This window comes from Urocitellus parryii, chromosome 11, assembly GCF_045843805.1.
Source record: "Urocitellus parryii isolate mUroPar1 chromosome 11, mUroPar1.hap1, whole genome shotgun sequence".
Classification (NCBI taxonomy): Eukaryota; Metazoa; Chordata; class Mammalia; order Rodentia; family Sciuridae; genus Urocitellus; species Urocitellus parryii.
This window is the reverse complement of record NC_135541.1, coordinates 541,625-556,463: the sequence shown is the minus strand read 5'-3', so window position 1 is coordinate 556,463 and position 14,839 is coordinate 541,625. Positions and strand designations below refer to the sequence as shown.

Below are 14,839 nucleotides of genomic sequence, written 5' to 3'. Positions count from 1 at the left end.
CAGCCTGTGGGCCTCGCTGGTAGGCTCAGGCCCGGGCCTCTGGCAGCCTCCGGCAACAGCATCCAGTGTCTCAGCAGACTGTGCCTTGAGCTCTGGACCCCAGCAGGTGGCCTGGCCAGGCCCAAGGCTGCTGTTAACCCACCCAGGAGTCGTACACAGACTGGCATGGCCCCTGGAGGTCTGGGTGTGCCAGGGCCAAGTCTGACTGGCAGCCATCAAGGGAGGCAGTAGGCAGGATGCCAGGGAAGGTGGAGGAGAGGTCCGGAACAGACTGGCAGCAACTGGCCGCTCGCCAGGTGGAAGGCTTTTTACCACTTTGACCACATTCAGCTCCTAGAAGTACCCAGACCAGAGCGCAGTGGCCTTCAGAATCTGGAAATAGCGTTTACCAGTGGGTAAACTGAGGCCACCCGGGGGAGGACGCTGAAGACACCGTTCCCAGAAGCCTCCACCAGCAGGTGCAGACCTGCAGAGGAGGGCTGGCCAGGACCAGCCCAGAGGACTGCCCACCCTTCTGAGCCCAGTGAGAACACTGCCCCGGGAAGCGCTGCCTCAGGACACTGCATCCCTGGCCAGTAGCTCCACTTGCACCAGCAGGTCCTGAGAGCCAGAATCCAGTCCCAGCCGGTCCACACAGCTGGCAGGAAAGTGAGAACTGACATGCAGAAACCCAGGACACAGGGACACCAAGGGACGGGGGCGTGGCAGGGCTGAGTGTCCCCAGGCTTTGCGGGCTGCAGCGCAGTCCCCGCTGTGGGGTGTCTGTGCAAGCGACTTACTGTGACTGTGGGTCAAGGCAAAGACAGGGTCAGCAGGATGTGGCCCCAGTTTGGATCCCAGTGGCTTTAGGAGAAGAGGGACAGACCAGATGAGCACCCGGTGTGCACACGTGCTCCCTCTCACCACACGGTGCTCCAGGACCCTGCCCACAGACAGGCACCACCAGAGACAGCCCTCGACCTTGGGCCAGAACCATGAGCCAAAATAAACCTCTCCACAGCTTCCCAGACTGTGGGCGTGTTACCAGCAACAGAAACAGACACACAGCCTCAGGGGACAGCAGGCCGCCCAGTCAGCCACAGGCCAGGAGTGGGGGGAGTGCAGCCTGGCCACAGAATGACCTGGAAAGACCCGCGGCCTCGGTTTACCCACCTGATGCTCACCTGTTGGTGGGAAGGGCTGCAGGCTCAGGCCCAGCAGGACCCGGTCAGCAGGGTCAACCAGGAGGACAGCTGGGGCCACCCCAGGACAGTGTCCATCCACCCAAGTGTCCCCAGGCCTCACCTGGACCCGCAGTCTGGGTGGGAACACTCAGGAAGGCACAGCCGGGCTCCGGAACCCGGGGGCCTCTGCGCCCCACAGCTAGGCAGCCCAGGCCCAGCCTCCTCTGGCTGACGAATCGTCAGCTGGCTCCTGTCCCCTGCCTGTCCCTCCCTCCAGGCCCAACACTGTACCCTGACAGCCCTGGCCAGGGGCATCCCCAGAACCAGGGAAGCATGGGCATTGCAGCCCCAATCGATGCCAAGTCCAGACAGGGACAGGCCCAAGCAGACCACGCCCACACCCCTGGGCATGCCACCTGGCCCCAGTCTGAAGTTCTGCCCCCTTGGGAAGTCTCTGCAAAGGCCCTTTACAGTAGCTCCACAACCAGGCAAGTCTCCAGGTGCCCGTGAGGGCCTGACCCTCTCCAGGCTCTGCCCAGGCAGACTCCCCTCTACCCACCTGTGCCCATCCTCTGTGAGCACCTCGAAATGAAGAGAGGTCACACTGGTGACTCAGGGAAAGCAGATCTGCACAGACTGTCGCCTGACAGTGGGATGGGCTGGCCGGGGCGCTGCAGGCCCCTGCACGCCTCCTTCCTGGGCCCGTCCCAGCTGCTTTGATGACCCACTGACTGCCTGTCCCCTTGGCTCTGACCAGGGTCCTTGATGTAGGTACATCGCTGCCCCCAGGGATGGTGTTTGCTTGGCTTCAGCACTGGGGATTGAACCGGGGGTGCTTCACCACTGAGCGGCAACCCCAGCTGTCGTTACTTTTTATTTTGAGACAGGGTCTCCCTCAGTTGTCCAGGCTGGCCTTGGACTTGTGATCCTCCCGCCTTGGCCTCCTGAGCTACTGGGATGGCAGGTGTGCACTGCCACCCCCAGCTGTTTTGTTTTGTTTGTTTGATTTTGGTACTGGGGATTGAACTCAGGGGCACTCAACCACTGAGCCACAGCCACAGCCATTGTGTGTGTGTGTGTATAATTTGTTTAGAGACAGGATCTCACCGAGTTGCTTAGCACCTCGCCATGGCTGAGGCTGGCTTTGAATTCACAATCCTCCTGCCTCAGCCTCCCGAGCCACTGGGATTACAGGGAGCGCCACTGTGTCTGGCAGAAGTAGTTTTTTTTTTTTTTTTTTTCAGTGGTCCTTTCCCATGGAACCGTTTGGAGTGGAACGAGAGTAGCCTGAGGTGACCTATGGCTGCGTCTCTGGCTTCTCTATGCTCCACTCACATTGGTGGCTGCACCTTCCACCTGCTTGGCTCCTTTCAGGGTGGCACTCACCACCTCACAGCCACCAGGTGGCTGCCAGTTCTAGTCACCTGCTGACCAAACAGCCTGTGGTCTGCAGGTGGGTCTTTCCCGCCCAGACCTGCACCCTGTCCAGCAGGGAGCTGCCGGGTCCTGGGCCTCGGCTCAGGCTGAGGAGTGCACAGGACAGAGGCTGTGCCCGTCCTGCTCTCCTCGCTCTGTTCCCTTCCCCACACCAGGTGTGGCCTTCACTCTCATCCTGTGGCCTCACTTGGCTTTTGTGTTACTGGGGATAGAATCGGGTGCTTGACTGCTGAGCCACGCTCTTAGACCTCTTTAGATTTTTATTTGGAGATAGAGTCTTGCTACACTGCCAGGCTGGTCTTGAGTTGCAATCCTCCTGCCTCAGCCTCTCGGGTTGCTAGGACCACAGGTGTGCACCACTGTGCCTGGCCGGCTTGTTTTTTTCCTGAGCTAATTCCAAAAAACAGTTGTTTACCACAAATCTGACCCAAAATGGGGACATCCTGCCCTACAAGAAGGTGGCCACAGGGAGTTCCCACCCAGAGTGGGCACCGTGGGCACCGATACACCAGGCTGCCCAAGGCCAGCTCCTGGGAAACCGTGTCCTTCAGGTGGCCCCCAGCGTGATCCTCAGGGAGACACCTCACATCCCCAAACCTGGAAGGGGAACTTGAGACGTTAAAAGGACTGTCTCCTTCCAGACTGCTGGCACCCTCAGTGCCGCAGACTTCCTTTCCCCCCAGCACTCCTCTTTTGGGCCTTGGTTTGTCTGGGAGGCAAGCTTCCGAGCCTAAGATTGGTAACAGCCCCTCTGGGCCCAGTGGTCACACCTGTACTCCCAGCAACTTGGGAGGCTGAGGCAGGAGGATCCCAAATTCAATGCCAGCCTCAGCAACTCAGTGAGGTTTTAAGTAAATGAGTGAGACCCTGTCTCTAAATAAAAAGGAAAATGGGCTGGGGATGTCGTTCAGTGGTTGAGTGCTCCTGGGTTCAATCCCTGGTACCTAAAAAACACACAGTCCACATAAAACATTACCCGAAAAAGCTGTTCAAGGAAAGAAACTGACGATTCAAGGAAGCATACAAAGAGGTAATAAGGAAATAGTAAATGACCAAACTTGTACATGATCAGAAGTCCATGCCCACCCCACCATTCACACCAGCAAAGGGCCAGGAAGTCACATGCTCAGAATCCTGGGGCTGCGGAGGGTGCAGGGCCTTTGCTAGCTATACTTTCTCACCCCAGAGTTCTGCTTTGACTCCCACCAAAGGAAGAAGTGTACACTCCAGCAAATTCAGACAAACCCAGGCCAGTTGGCCGTGGCCTCTCCAAGGTGCAAGGACTCGCGAGCCTCCTTTCAAGGGGGAAATGTGCGTCACCTGGGAGCATCTGGGGATAAATGCTGTCAACATGCAGAGGGTGGGCGCACACACGGGGTCTGGGTCTCCCAGGCCTCTGGGTCTGTGTGTGGGCAGCAGAGCCAGGGCACTGCGCAGACCCTGCCCAGGAGGGAAGCTGCCCAGGCTCCCTGACGTTGTTCACGTGAAATGTAAAAATCTCTACAATATTGTTATAAATTTGCTTTTGAAATGATCGGGTACAGCCAGCTTGCTGAATAAAGCCGGGACAGATGGGCGGTTGCTGGCACGGTAGGCTTCGTGCCAACCAGGAAATTCTGCCCCAGAAGCTGTGCCCTGATTGTAGCTGGCAAAGGTCCTGCTCTGGGCTATCCCTGAGGCCAGTGACTGGCAGAGTGTTGGAGAGGGCTGAGAGTGACAGGCAACGGGCGGAAATGGGGGGCTCTCGCCTATGTGCCACCTCGCAGGGGCTGCGGCAGTAACCCTGTATAGGGATTGGGGAACCGCTCTCCTGGCCACAGCCGGTGGGTGCCAAGCATTAATTCTGGGGTATCGGTTCCTCAGACATCCCTGGCTCCTGCTCATGCCCAATCTTGAAAAGCCGGTTCCATATCCTAAGAGTCAATAGTGAAGGATCTGGAGGCTTCTTGGAGGCATTTCTGTTCATATGTGACCAGGGCTTAGCCAATTCCAAGACCTGTGCAGTCCTCTGGATGCCAACATTAGGCAAGAGAAGACTGATATCTTGTTCGTTCTGTGGTTCTGTTTTTTGTTTTTTTTTTTTTGTATCAGGATTAAACTCAAGGGCACTCAACCACAGACTCACATCCCAGTAAACTATTTTGTATTTTACTTAGAGAGAGGGTTTCACTGAGATGCTTAGAGGAGGCGGGCTTTGAACTCGCAATCCTCCTGTCTCAGCCTCCTGAGCCTCTGGGATTACAGGTGTGCGCCACTGTGCGGGCTTATTTCTTATTTCATTTTATGTTTTGTAGTTACTCAGGATTGAACGAGCGCACTTTACCACTAAGCTACACTCCCAATCCTTTTATTTTTTATTTTGATACAGGGTCTCACTAAGTTACCCTGCTGGCCTGGAATTTGTGATGGCCCTGCCACAGCCTCCAAATATACATACTTCCCCAAATCCCTGTAAAAGCCTGGCTGTGATCACAGACCTGGCCACTGTGCCAGGCTGGGGTTCCCATTCATGTGAACACTAGAGTTTCACTTCTACTTCTTTCATCTAAAAATGTTTCCATTTTTAGGCCCAAGCCCTGACCCACTCCCTGAATACCCACGACCCCTCCACCTGCCCCTAATGTCCCTGGGGGAGTGGGAGACACTAGGGCAGCTACCCCGAGATCAGACAGAGGAGGCTGACCTTAACAGACCCTTAGGTATATGACGATGGAGAAACTAAACTAACGAAAAACAAGTGTAATATTTTAAAAGTTGCCTGTGATCCTAGTGACTTAGGAGGCTGGGGCAGGAGTATCACAAGTTGGAGGCCAACCAAGAAATATGTCCCCCAAAGGGCTGGGGATGTAGCTCAGTGGTAGTGTTTCAGGAGACAAGGCAAGACACAGAAAGTAGCAGGAATCAGTTTTATTTGGCTGCGGCCAGGTTCAGAGGGTACAGCTTTTGCTGTAATCAATTAATCCCCCTGAACTCCAAGTTCAGGCAGTTTCAGAACTTTATGTCCAGCGTGTAAGGAGAGGCTCAGAAGTTCACAGTCAAGTTCACACACAAAAAAAGCTTTTTCTTTTTACTGTTCTGGGCATGTTAACCTTTCAAGGACCGCGACTGAGAAGGGGAGTCTTCTCCCCTTTCCTCCCCTCACCCTGCCAGCTGTTTCCACAGAGCCCAGTTAGTGACCTTATCTTTGATTTGGAAACATCAAGGCCAGGGATCTAGTTAAGAGAATCTATTTTTCTTATCACACTCTGCATTGGCAGACACACTTCCCTTGAAAGCCTTTACACATCGTTTCACATGCACAGGCTACAGAGTTCATAAACGTCAGTGAAGAGTCAGTAAAGCGGCGCTGCACACCTGGCGTGCTGACCGCTCAGGCCGGCCGGGGAAGGCGTCCGGAGCTAGGAAGCTCAGGACCTGGGCTCCTGCCGAGGCTCTTGCTGACAGATCGATTACGGAGACGCCTTCTGGAGAAGTTCGATCTCGATTTCCTGTGGGGGAGAGAGCGCCACGGCAAGGGCCCCCCGGGTTCCCCCCCAGGACCGCACCCTAACTTTTAAAGCTGAGCCTCTGGCCCTGCAGTGACGTCGCAGAAGAGCACACCGCCGCACGCCGGGCCGCCCACCGCGGAACCCGGAACCGCAGGTGCCGCGCAGGCGCGGGACGGCCCGGAAGCCACGCCCCGGGGCGGGTCCTCCGTGGCTCGGCCAACCAGCGCGCGCCGGGCGTGGTGGGTGGCTCCGAGGGCGGCCCCAGCGGCCGCGAGGCGGTCCCGCCGCGGCCTTCCGGGCCGGCCGGGCGCGCGGGGCACCGAGGGGCGGGCGCCCGCAGGGTGGCGAGGAGTGCGCCGGCTTCCTGTGCGTCACCTCCGGCCCCCGCCGCGGCGTGTCCCCGCTCCACCCGGGCCTGCGGGCCCCTCCCGCGAGGCCTCGCGGTGCACACGAGCGCCGCCCCCTCTCCGGCCGGCCGCGGGGGTGGGCGGGTCCGGCCCGCCGCCCCCGGGCGGTGTCCGCCGAGCACGTGAGCCAGCACGAATGACAGCGCGCCGCCGCCGCCCGCCCCGCGTCGGCCCTGGCCCGGGACCCCTGCGGGCGGGCGGCCCCCGCGCCCCGCGCCGGTCGGTCCTCTCTGCCCCGCGCGCCACCACGTGGCGGTCGTCCGCGCGGAGACGCGGCCTCGGTCCCTCCTGCGGCGGCCACGCGCGCCGGGGACACAGGTAGGGCGGGGGGCGGGGTCTCAGGAGCCGGTGACACAGGTAGGGCGGGGACACAGGGCGGGGGCGGGGTCTCGGGAACCCGGGACTCTAGTCGGGCGGTGGACCTGGACACGTGGGGTCGGGGACGCGGATAGGGAGGTGCCCAACAGGGGCCAGGGCCCCATGGCAGGTGCCTCGCGAAGTCGCCCCTTCCTCCGTCCGGAGGGCAACGCGCTGGGAAACTGGAACAGCGGTGCAGGGCAGGGCCCTGTCAGGTGGCAGCGCAGCCCCAGCCAGGCCCAGAGCCGCAGGTCCCCGCGCGCGCGGGCAGTCTGCTTTAACCGTCGTGTTTCCGGCATTCTGACAAACAGGCAGTTCCCCGCAAATTTGTTCTCTGAGCAGGGAACATCTTTGCAGGCTTCTACAAAAGAATAAAACAAAAAGAACAACACCACTGTTTAAACAGGAATTTCTTGTTCAGTGGCTTTTTTAAAGGTCCTTTTCCCCCAAATTCAGTGTACTTTATAAGTTTGCAAATAACATTTTAACACCGAATGAAACTATTAACATTAAAAGGGACATTAAGACAGAAGTGCAAGCTGGGCTTGGTGGTATAGGCCTGTGATCCCAGTGACTGGGAGAGTTGAGGCAGGAGGTTGGCAAGTTCAAGGCTAGCTTGGTCAAGCCAGCAAGGCTCTATCTCAAAAGTAAAAATTTAGAAAGGGTCGGTCGGGGGTATAACTCTGGTAGAATGCCCTGGGTTCAGTCCCCAGTACTGAAGAAAACAAAAAGAGGAAATAGGAAGGTTTTCACATTCACATTATCCATTTTCAGTGTAGAAAAATTAGAGAATGTAGAAGAGAAAAGGAATAAGAATGGACTTGGTGTTCCCCTGCTGGAGCTGGACACAGCCAGTACGGTGCTGTGTGCTGAAGCTGGGCATCCCGGCCGAGGGTGGCGGGCAGCATCTGTCTGCACTCTGTGCTTGAGTTCCTCGGGCACTCCTTGGTGTGTATTCCTGGGGGCTTCCAGTTTCTACTTGGGAGACCAGAGCTTAGCAGGCAGCCCCAGGCCAGGCAGAGGCTAGAGCCACTCGGGTGAGGATTCTGAACCCCATGAGCAGGATTTGTCAAGCGTGGATGTGCCCTGACACCCTCACCCAAAATGGAGACCAGTCAGGCAGAACACCTGGTGACATCTGCTTTGCTTCAGAACAGCTTCTGAACTGGGTCCATGGCCTGGAATCTAGGGACAGTGAAGATGTTGGCGTGAAAAGTGGCATCTTTTCTGTGATCCCACAGAACGTTCTCTGGCCAGCAGGTCTGGTGCACGCAGTGCTGGCAGCTCGGGGACCTTGAAGCCCAGCATCTGCCCGCTCACTGGGGCTCAGTACTGTGCAGCTTGTTCCCTGTGAGCCCAGCCTGCACACATCCTTCCGGCTCTGGCGGGAGGGACAGGAGCCACCCCGCTCCATTTCTGGCCCGAGCAGGTGGGCAGCACGCCCACTCCCCAGCTCCAGCAGCTCTGTCCCCAGGTGAAGTTGGCCATGCACGCCCTTCCAGCATTTGTGTACCAGATGGCTGCTGACCTCAGTCCTTTGCAGAATAGAAATTGTGTCACTGAGGCCAAGAGGGATGGTGGGCCCAATCCAGTGGGGACTCCAGGCTTTGCTAGACTGTGTAGCTCTGGCTCAACCCCATGTGGCCTGAGAGGGGCTGACAAGCCCCCAGGGGTCTTGTGGCTTCCCCAAGTGGATGCTGCGCGGGATCCAAGCCCCAGGCTGAGCCAGGCACAGGTGGAAGAGTGTCCTTCCTTCGGTCACTCACACCTTGTTGAGGTGGCTGCTCCTGGTTCACTTCTGCTGCCTGCTGTCCCCATGCCACCTTGCAAAAACTTTGGAACTGACTTTGGTCAGTGTGGGCTTGAAGTGCTGTCTCGGGGGGTTGACTTTTCATCCCTGATTGTTGGGATGAGGCTGGAGTAGACAGCCTCTGAGGTGACCCCATACCCCCTGCAGAGGGTCTGTGCAGGCCTGGCTTCCAGACCTGAGTGAAGGGATTGCCCCAGGAGGAGGTGGAAAGGGACCCCTGCCCTCACCCCACAAGGAGCTACTGATCTTCACCTCTTCACTGTGTGCCTGCACAGCAAGAGGGACTCAGAGAGTAAATGGTCTCTTGTTTCGTTTCTTTTTTTTTTTTTTAAGAGAGAGTGAGAGAGGAGAGAGAGAGAGAATTTTTAACATTTATTTTTTAGTTCTCGGCAGACACAACATCTTTGTTGGTATGTGGTGCTGAGGATCGAACCCGGGCCGCACACATGCCGGGCGAGCGCGCCACCACTTGAGCCACATCCCCAGCCCCATATATATTTATTTTTTAATTCTCAGCGGACACAACATCTTTATTGGTATGTGGTGCTGAGGATCGAACCCGGGCCGCACGCATGCCAGGCGAGCGCGCTACCGCTGAGCCACATCCCCAGCCCCTCGTTTCTTTTTTTAAACACTGGGGACTGAGCCCAGAGGTCCTCTTCCACTGCCTCACACCCCCAGCCCTTTTTATATTTTATTTTGAGACAAGGTCTTGCTCAGTTGTTGAGGCTGGCCTCAAACTTGCCATCCTCCTGCCTCAGTCTACCTAAGCCTCCTGAGCATGGGGCCACCACACCCAGACTTCAAACTTTGTATTTTAAGAAAAGTTCAGACTTCGGGAAGAGCCATGTGAGCCTTCCTGTGCACCCTCTGCCTGCCTCAGTGTTGACATTTTACTTGGTCTCAATGTGACTGTCTGCCGTGGGGAGTTAACTCCAACACAGTGTAGTGGACTAGTCCACAGGCTGTGGTGCCCCCTGGGGTCCCGCCGGGTGGGTGCCAGGACTGCGCCACCTATGTGTTTCAGACCTGCCTGACACCTTTCTGGGTTAGGTTTGCCATGGTGCAGGAAGACCCCTTCTGGGGTGGTCGGAGCTCAAGCCTTGGTCTCTTCTCTGGAGCTTTGCCTCTGGCCACAGGTACCTGTCCTTCACCTGCAGGTGATGCAGGCCCTGGTTTCTGTGGGGAGAGGGTTCGCAGGGTGCAGCTCCGCTGCCAAGCTCTGTGCCAGGGCTTGGTTCTTCCCTACCTGTCAGTCCTGATGGCTCTGTCTGCTTGTCTGTCTGCCCGATGGTGTCCTGTTTGGCAGCTGTAGAGACTGCTGTCCTCAGGCCTCTGGGTCCACCCCAAGGCTGCAGGCAGCCTCTCCTCCCTGCTGGCGGCCTGGTAGCTGCTGATCCTTGATCTTTGATCCTCAGCATTGATCTCTATCTAAATGTTCTCCGGCCCCACAGCGGCCCCACAGCCGAAGTGTTTCAGCAAAGAGGACTTGCTCCTGCCTCTCCGGTCCCCAGCTGGGCTCTGCCCGCCTCCTGTTCCCTGGCTTCTTCTCAGCTGTGACAGGCCTCAGAGCCTCCCAGTCGCTGAGGAGCTCCCTGGTGAGACCTGGTGAGATCCTGCTTCTGCCTCTCTGACTAGCGTCCATGGCCCTGGCGTGCTGCTTGGTGGAGGCCTCCTGGAGCCGAGGCTGTCTCAGGTCTGTGGCAGCTGAGGTTCTCCTTCGCTCTTCTCCCTCCTTCCTCTCTGGGCTCACTTCTTTGTGCGCCTCTGCTGGTTTCTGCCAAGAGGCCCTGGAGGCCACTGGAGGTGCAGGCGCCCTGTTCCAGGCCCCTGGCAGGTCCTGGTCCTGCCGCACTCCCCAGAGACGGCTCCTCTGCCTGCCAGGGGTCTGTGCTGCCTCCCCTCCTCATCTCCCCCACGACCTGGGCTTCTGCAGCAGTGAGCCCTCAGCTGCCTGGGCCTCGGCCTCCTTGAATTCTGTCGCAGACGTCCACACTGGTGTTTAGGGTGCAGAGCCCCCTTGGCCAGGGCCTCCAGGAAGGACAGCGGCCTGGGTAACGCCTGTGGGTCTTGCTGGCCCTCACCTGGCCCTGCTCCCTCCTCATGGCACCTATGGATCATAATAGGTGAGTGGGCATTTGAGAGAGCTCTACTGTCCTGAAGACATGCTGAGAGTGAGCATGCATCCCGAAGCTGAGGTCTCCTGGCCCTGCTCTAGGTGTGGTGGGCAGCAGGTGGGTCTGTTGAGAGGCCCAGGTCCCCCACCTGCTCCTCTCTGCCCTGGACCCTGAGGGGAGCTCAAGATTCACCCAGTGCCATCTGGCCGATGGCCAGTGATGGGCTTGTCTCACCACGCGGGTGCTACCAGCAGCACACAGGCTGCCTCACTGGGAGGACAGGTGGACCTGGGCATGTGCACACTCGGCCGTGTGTCCTAGCAGCTGGACAACGCAGGCCATTGGCTCCCTGGGTTCCAGCTCTGCATTTTCAGGAGATGGACAGCAGAACACAGGGAGGCAGTGGGAGCCTGTCCCACAATGTCCACGCCTATCCTGGGGGTGGCACTGTGGCCCATTGCCTGGGAGGACACAGAAGCTCCGAACTCAGCCTGAAGAACAGCGGCTGTGGGCATCGCCCTGTCCACTGGGTTGCTCTGCTGTTTCCCGGAAAGGAGGGAGTGGCCACCACCTCCACTACTCCTGCTGCCCTCTCCGCCCCGGCCCCCCTGGTGCAAACTTTTGTCCCCAAGCCTGGCTCCAGGGGTCTGTTTTGACGGAGCCCTACAAAGCAAGCCAAGGCCAGTTTGTGGAGGCTATAGCTGCAGGGACGCAGGCAGCCAGGGACTGGCACACCCCACCTTTCTGCTGGGGTCTTCCACAGGCAGCGGAGGCCAGTCTCAACTCCAGGGAGCAGGAGCAAGGGCAGGGCAGTGGGTCTGCAGGAAGGGCTGCCAGGCGCTCCCTCCATCCTGCATCCTGGCAGCTGGCAGTCACACCTGCACTTCTCCTGGGACTTCAGCTGTTTGGGGGCCTAAGATAATCTTGAGATGACTTTTGGTCTTTGTCCTTAGTTCCTGGCACAGGACTCTTAAAACCTTTGGAATTTCCTGAGTGATGGGAATATGCTGTTACTTGCCGGGTGCCTCTTTGGGGTAGAATGGAGTTTGTGCATTGAGTGGCTCAGGCAAGCCCTGGGCAGCAGGATGCACTGGTCCCAGAAGTGGAGCATTAGAGGGAACTCCGCCTCCCCTCGGCCTCCGGGAAGTGCACACTGGAGATGGGGCCCCATGAAGACCTGAGGGCCCTCTCCAGGTTGCTGAGCAGGCCCAGGGCCACTCACCTTACCCTGCACCTCTCGGCTGTCGGGCAGTGTTTCCATGGTGATGTGTTCCCAGATCTGACAGTGGTCCTGGCAGAGTGGCTGGACTTGAAGAGATTCATGGGAACCCTGGTGTGTAACCATCACGCCCTGGGCCTGTGGGCTTCCGCACCTCGACTGCTCTTGGAGCCTTGAGTCGCCCCTTCAGTCTCAGGTGTCCCCCTGGCAGGGGAGCCCCGGCCCTGGCTTCCCTCCTGGCCTGCGGCTGTGAAGGCACGCTGCCAGCTCCTCCATGAGACACTCGGCTGTTTTCTTCTTTGGTTGTCTTTGCTCTGAGTGGCTCCGCAGAGCTCCAGACAGACTTTCTCAACGGCAGGGGAGCACACCTCCCAGGGCCGCCTGGCTCTGGCTAAACCTGGCTTAGGAAGTGCCTGGGTGATTTTCGCCTGTTGCTCCTATTACCTGCTCTAGCTAGAAAGGTCACATCCTGCAGAGTCTCTGGAATCTGTTTGCTTCTGTCCTGCCAACTACCCTGGGCAGCGATGTGCACGGGGCCTGGGAGCCAGGGGTGGCGCAGCACGGAGGCTGTCCGCCTGTCCACCCTGGAGCACGAGTGAGGGGGCGTTCTCAAGGTGCTGTGGGCCTCTCTGCTGGCCACTGCAGCCTCGGGAGGAGGTGGCACCCTATCAGTGTCCTTTGGGAGTGGAGAGGGGAACAAGGCAGAGGATGGCGTGGGCACAGGAGCAGGGCAGACAGTGGCCACTGAGGCCATGCAGCGGGTGCATGGGAGAAAGGGTCTGTATGATGACTTCCTGTGCTGTCCTGTGCACATCTGTGGCCAGGGAGCTCACCCTGTGGGTGCTGGTGTGGCCCAGGTGCTGGCTGGTGGAGGAGTGGCACAGCAGCCTGTTCTCAGGGAACGCTGCGGTAGTGAGGTGAAGGGACCATGTGTCTGGCTCCTGTATGAGGCCTGGGCCAGGAACAGAGCGTCCCAAGTGGCACCCTGGGCCCTGGGTATCTCACGACCAGAGTGAGCAGTGGGAGGGCAGGTGTCAGGCTGCCTCCAGCCCTGGATGACGCTGCCCGTGTCACACAGCCTCATGGCCTCAGCAGAGACAAGGGCCCTGGGCTCTGGGGGCAGCCCGACCTGCTGCTGTGGCGGCTTTGCCTGGAAAGCTGTGACTCCCTCAGCAGGAACCGTGGAGACCTTCCTGGCAGAGGGAGCTGCTCAGCCCAGGGTGAGCTGAGAGGCCTGTGCTCTGAGTCCAGACAGGAAGCCCACGCACCTCGTCCTCCCTGGCAGAGAACAGGGACAGTGGGAGCTGGTGGTGTTCCCCCAAGCTTAGGCAGCGCCTGTGTGACAGGTCCCAGGCCGGAGGGACAGGGTGCCGCTTGGTCTCCTTATCAAGATCTGGGTCGGCCGTGGAAAGTGGCACCCACAGGGGCTGGGAAACAGCCCCCTGACAGTGGTGTGCTGGTGAAGGCACGTGGGCAGCCATCTGGAGGGGGCTGTGCTGGCTAGTCCCACGGGCTATTGAGCTGCTTCAGAAAGGAGCCCCCAGGGTGCCCAGGGCATTGGATGATGGCAAGGTGACGGGTCTACCTCCAGCCAGCCCTGGACCCGGTAGGAAGGGATGGGATAGAGCAAGCTCTCCCTGTGTCCCCGTCTCAGGCCAGAGCCCAGTAAAGAGCCGTCCTCACCCTGGGGCAGCGGGACCCCATGCACGTGGGTGGCTGAGAGAGACTGTGTTTGCTGGCTCAGTAATAGCCGGCTGGACAGATGGGTGGAGCTGTGGGTGGGGCTGACCACAGAGCCTCCAGCCTTGCCCTGCACCAGGAGCAGGGAAGGGTCGCAGTCACACTGTGGGGAGTTGGGCTGGGTCTCCACGGCTGTCTGGGGAGCCTGGAGCACACAGGTGGATGAGCAGGGAGCCGGGAGGCCTTGGGAGGCCGCAGCGTAGGACTCACCCATGAGGTGAGGTGTGGGTGGGGCTGTCCCGAGGTGGACCTGGGGAGTTCAGGGACCAGCAGAGCACCCTGCTGCAGGCCGGGTGACTGGGAGAGCCAGGGAAGGTGAAGGGCGCCCTTTTAAATGCAAAGCTGAACCCAGAGAAGAAAGTGTGGCCAGGTGTCGAGGCAGGAACCCAGGACCCAGGAGTGTGCTCCAGAGGCTCTGTCTACTTTGGAAGGGGGGCCTTGGTCCTTGTGATGGAGCAGGTCTTTGTCACCGAGGGTTGCATAGAGCAAGAACTAGGAGAGTGCCCTGGCACAAGGGAGAAGGTGGGCAGATCTGGCCCTGCCCACAGCTGTAGGAGTGGCCATCTGGCGTGAGCATGGCTATACAGGCCTGAGGCAGGGCACGGGCAGGGGCAGGGGCAGCCTCCGCCTGGAGACCATGGAGCTCTGCAGGGTCTTGGGGGCCAGGCGGTCTTGGTCTCCTGCCAGGAAGGAGGGCGAGCCCAGAGGGGGGTGACCACTGAGGCTGAGCTATTGCAGTGACCAAGGCCTGCAGGGCTCTGGATGGGGTGGGAGAGGAAGGGCCAAGGTCAGCCTGGCCTACACTGTGGACACAGCCCTCAGGACCTGCTAGAGAGCTGCTGTGTGAGGGAGAGGAGGGTCAGCTGGGTGTGGCCCTGGAGTTGGTCCATTTTTTAGGGGCAGTGGACTCTATGTCGACCTGAAGACAAGTCTGAGTGCACGTGCCCTGTTCAGCTCCCCCTGCAGCTCTGGCTCTGGGGCTTCTCGTGGTAACCGAGCTCCTTTCCTCAGCAGCCCAGCCTCTGCTTCCGCGCCCTGCTGGGGAGAGGCAGTGTCAGGGGCCATGTGCGTGCCAGCCGGGACCACGGCGTCCTCTCCTCT

At 59.0% G+C, this 14,839-nt stretch overlaps 1 long non-coding RNA gene across 2 annotated transcripts; it reads left to right on the top strand.

Annotated features, from left to right (window-relative positions):
* The first annotated feature begins 6,701 nt into the window (after positions 1–6,701).
* LOC113201228 (uncharacterized) lies at positions 6,702–14,837 on the top strand. 2 transcript variants are annotated; one of them, XR_003303129.2, is made up of 3 exons: positions 6,702–6,813; positions 10,117–10,358; positions 14,753–14,837. It is a non-coding gene; the product is annotated as an uncharacterized LOC113201228 (long non-coding RNA). The 2 variants fall into 2 exon arrangements; XR_013342139.1 differs by having other exon boundaries at positions 14,750–14,834.
* Positions 14,838–14,839: the final 2 nt, after the last annotated feature.